This window comes from Oreochromis aureus, linkage group 23 (assembly GCF_013358895.1).
Source record: "Oreochromis aureus strain Israel breed Guangdong linkage group 23, ZZ_aureus, whole genome shotgun sequence".
NCBI lineage: Eukaryota > Metazoa > Chordata > Actinopteri > Cichliformes > Cichlidae > Oreochromis > Oreochromis aureus.
This window is the reverse complement of record NC_052963.1, coordinates 17,017,279-17,022,072: the sequence shown is the minus strand read 5'-3', so window position 1 is coordinate 17,022,072 and position 4,794 is coordinate 17,017,279. Positions and strand designations below refer to the sequence as shown.

General features: G+C 42.5%; 1 protein-coding gene and 1 non-coding gene across 5 annotated transcripts in view; both read left to right on the top strand.

The window, feature by feature from the left end:
- Positions 1–92: 92 nt before the first annotated feature.
- Positions 93–166, top strand: trnai-aau. Its single transcript has one exon. It is a non-coding gene; the product is annotated as a tRNA-Ile (tRNA).
- Positions 167–3,300: 3,134 nt separating this feature from the next.
- The window catches only part of LOC116310275 (FERM, ARHGEF and pleckstrin domain-containing protein 1-like), a 71,737-nt gene continuing 70,243 nt past the window's right edge, over positions 3,301–4,794 (top strand). For all 4 annotated transcript variants that reach the window (XM_039606824.1, XM_031727032.2, XM_039606825.1 and 1 more), the window contains exon 1: positions 3,301–3,555. The gene's annotated coding sequence lies outside the window, so the exon portion shown is untranslated. The remainder of the gene's footprint in view (positions 3,556–4,794) is intronic.

Below are 4,794 nucleotides of genomic sequence, written 5' to 3'. Positions count from 1 at the left end.
GTCGGTGAGCTTGTTCAACCAGTTTATACAGCTTTCGTGAGCAGTACATATAGTACAAGTATAAAAACATTTGTTCTGCCCGTCAGTGTCGTGGCCGGTTAGCTCAGTTGGTTAGAGCGTGGTGCTAATAACGCCAAGGTCGCGGGTTCGATCCCCGTACGGGCCAGTTCAGTCTTTTTGTTTTTGTTTTTCGAAAAAACCCATTTGATTTTACAGTTTTTTTCTGAATGCTTAAACCCTAACTGTGATTCTTATAGCACAATTTCTAAAACTATTAATACTTATAGCAAAACCACTCACTGAGTTTGCAAAACTAAAAGCACAAACACTGCTTTGCACTCAGTTTGCCATTTTGTAACACACACTTTGCAAAACTGTAGGCACAATTCACTGCACAACACTCTTTTTGCAGAACTGTAAACACAACTCACTGCTTACACTCAATTACCAAATTTCCAACACACTCCTAGCAAAATTATACACATGTATGGCTATCATTAACACTATTTTGCCAACTGTCTGGCACACTTTCACATGTGAAAACTGTTTTAGATAATTAGTCCACTTTGCAATCAGCCTAAGCACTATAAACAGGTAAGCTGTCTATGTGGAGTACAATGGAAGGAGCAGCAAGAGTGAGAAGAGTGAAAATCAGAGGAGGCTGAGGGAGAGGACGTGGAGGTGAAGAAGTTGGAGGAAGAGGACGTGGAGGTGAAGAAGTTGGAGGAAGAGGACGTGGAGGAGCAAGAAGAGGACGAGGAGGGGAAAGAGGAAGGGTAAGAAGAGTAAGAAACAGAATAACTGATGACATCAGAGCTACAATAGTGGACCATGTCATCAACCATGGGATGACCCTGAGGGAAGCTGGCCAACGGGTTCAGCCTAAACTGAGCCGCTACACTGTGGCAGGCATCATTAGGACATTTCGAAATGAGAATCGGTAAGTACTTTGTAGCACTGCCATACTCTAATGAGAAACACAACAGTACCATACATGCAAAAATACTGAAATTGTTACTTTACAGAATTGCTAGACGTCCAGATGTTGGGGGCAGAGGAAGCATGTTCACTCCAGAGCAAGAGACCCATATAGTGAACATGGTGATTGCCAATAATGCAATAAGACTGCGCGAAATACAGCAGCGCATAATTGATAATGACACCATCTTTCAAAATATACACAGTGCAAGCATTTCTGCACTAAGTCGTGTACTTGCGCCACAGAATAAGAATGAAGCAAATTTACAGAGTTCCTTTCGAGAGAAACACAGAACGTGTAAAGCAACTGCGATATGACTATGTGCAGGTAAGCTAGTGTCATTGGTTCTGAATTTGGAAGTGCATACTGTAGTGCTGTGCATGGGCCTGATGTGTTGCATTTGTTTTGTCTTGTCCAGAGAGTGATGGAACTAGAAGCAGATGCAATGGGACATGAGCTACTTTTTGTGGATGAGGCCGGTTTTAACCTCAGTAAAACCAGGAGACGTGGCAGGAACATTATTGGACACCGTGCCATCATCAATGTCCCAGGACAACGTGGTGGTAACATAACCATGTGTGCAGCTATAAGCCAAAATGGTGTTGTTCACCATCATGCAACCATAGGCCCATACAACACTGCACACATTATTGCATTCCTGGACACCTTGCATGACATGCTCACTGTTCAGAGACCAGAGCAGACCCGATATGTCATCATATGGGACAATGTTAGTTTCCATAGGGCTGCTTTGGTCCGCAACTGGTTTACAGACCACCCATCCTTCATGGCACTCAACCTCCTCCATACTCTCCATTCTTAAATCCCATTGAGGAGTTCTTCTCTGCCTGGCGCTGGAAAGTGTACGACCGTCATCCTCATCAACAGGTAGCCCTTTTACAGGCAATGGAGGAGGCATGTGGAGATATTGACCAGGCATCATGTCAGGCCTGGATACGGCATTCAAGGAGATATTTTCCCCGGTGCCTTGGACTGGAGGATATGGCATGCGATGTGGACGAAATTTTGTGGCGGACCCAGAAAGACGCGACATGATGTAGGCTGATTGTCTTTTTTTTTTTTTTTTTGTGAAATTCCTATTTTGTGTTCTGACTTTGTCTTGGTTTTGATGAGTGTGAATAAACACCAATACTTGAAGTTTGGATCCTTGTATGTTTACATGACACTATGACAAAAGTGTGACCTCAAATTGACATCTGTACTCAGAGAATGCAAAAGCCAGATGTGTTTTGTATTCATACCATCAGTGTGCAGTTGGCGCATTGTGTGCTTAGTAGATGATGGCTTGTGTGTACTGTTTGATACGAAAACACCATTTTTACGAAGGTGTGAAGAGTTAATCTAGCTGTGTTCGCTTTTGCAAGAGAACTACAATGTTTTGATAATTGGGTGACAGGTTTTCTTATTTGTGTGTAGAGTTTTGCAAAAATAGCCAATAGTTACAAAAAATGTGCTTAAGCAATCAGAAAAAACTGTAATTATAACAAATAATTTTTTTCAACCTAATAAAAAAAGGACAAGGAACGTAAACCATCACTATTATGTGAAATGGTAGAAAAAACTCAAAAATTTCGACATTAAGTTGTAAAAAATTCTCAGATTAAAGTGAAAAATTGATACGAAGTTGTCCATTGTGCTGTAGTCCTTACTAGTAGTGGTGTAATTCTGTAATTTCCTCTTTTTATTAAAAATTTTGTACTTTGATCTTGAAGATTTTACCCTTTTCTCATAAATTTGCCACTTTAATGTGTGTGTGTTTTTTTCTTTCCCCCTCCTATTTATTTCCTACCTTCGTTGGCGCTAATATGCCGTTGTATAAACACAAAATACTTAATTACAAGGAATAATTATCTAAAAAAAAATATAATAATAAAGTAAATAAATAATAAGTAATATTAGTAACACTTTCAGGTAAACATCCAAACGTGTTAGCAGCAAAACATAAGAATAAAAATGTAATCACAAACATGCATGTATAAGGGCTACATTACTTTATCTTTATAATGCACTGTAATTTTGTATTATCATCAATATTGATACTAAATTCAAACGTTTTAATCTAAGCAACGTTTACTTTACTCCTATTATATCTATAAAATAGCCATTATTGTTCATAATTCTGATATAGTCTGCTTTCTGGGGCATTATACCTGAATAATTTGAATCTCTACTAAGTTAAATAGGCTGTAAAGTGCTCATTGTGAGAAACAAACCAATGGCCAACACCCTCCTCAGGCCGTGCGATGGCGCTGCTGAGCCGCCCAAGTTGCACTTTCTTTCCCTGACACCACCACCACCAGTGCCGGGGCGCACGGAGCGCTGGAGGCGGTGTGTGTTGCTCTTTATTGTTCCAGTAGAAAGCTCAGTGCGCGGCTTCCCACATTTGTCTGAATGGCTGCCGCGGACAAACCACGTCCCACCTGAGAGGGAGCGGTTCAGCTGCGAGCAAGAGGACCACCGCGTTCAAAACTTACAGCGTGGATTTTACCATCTGCGTTGGACATAAAAAGCTCTCACGGACGCACATTCAGTGGATCCTGGAGGAAGAGGGGGGGGTAAGGAAACCGTGCCATCCGGATTGTGAAGCGAGCTTAAACGCAGTGTTTCTCGTATTCCTCGCACAGTAGGTGCAGATTCAGACAGCTTTACTGCATTATGTAGACCAGTTTCTAGGAATAGGAGTCGTGGCTTTTTTTTAAAATGCAACAGCGCGTTAAGCGCGATGAGTCCGATATCTTAAGTCTAAGCTCGCTTCGATTGCAGCCACCAGTCTGTTCGTTTTCCTAATCGGCTGAGCTTTAGGAGGTCCAGCAGAGCTTCTGTTACTGTAAGCTTAAAGATAGACAAGGATATGCTCCTGTGATTACTGCTACATAAACTTCAAGATTATTATAGTTTTGACACTTTAATCTTGAATATTTTCCACTTTATTAGTAATTCCAGTATTTTGTATTAATAATGCCACACACACATGCACACACCAGCTCAGTCCCTGGACTGTGAGCAGGTTGCCTTGGCCTACTGACATCTTTGCCCTGGGCTAAAGGATTACTCTGCTAACCCACATTGTAGGGCTCTCTCTTTGCCAACTGTACTCTGTGCTGTTGTGTGTGTGCGCCTAACAAAGCTGCTCCTTGATCTTTGGTGTTCTCAGAGACACCCCCCCCCCCCCTTTCACAGTGTGCACCTTTGAGGTGTCACAATCAGCTGGCAAACAAATCCCCTCCCTTTATTGATTTCTGAGAGACACATACTCTTCTTGGATCCCCTCCGTCTTTCAGCGTGAGGTCACAGGGTCAGCACCCATGATCAACAATGGTTGGGTGCTCAGGTGGAAATGCTGCCTATTTGGTTTTGCGATCAGTATGACATGGTTTTGATTGCCACGTGGTGTTGATGTTGCACTCCATTTCTTGCCCACACACACCCACACACTACAAGCTCCCCTGAGGGCAGTAGAGCAGCTTAATGGCTCAGCAGGTGGATGGTGTCACCTTGGTGGAGTCAAGCCCAGCCACTGATCTGTCAAGGAGCGCAGGTGTAGCGGGCTCGCTGTGACATAGCCTTGATCTCACCCTTGCCAATGCTTGTCGGCTTGGGTGTCATTTTTCACTCGACTCATGTAGAATACACAGAGTGAAAATGTACACAACAAACAACACTGTCAGGTAATGGGTCCCCTTTAGTGTTCATTGGCTGAGTGCATGTTTGATTGTATTCAATTGGTGTGGAGCCTTTTGTATTAGTTTTATTGTGTGAGTTTTGGGGGTTGGGGGTGGGGTGGGTGTAAATAT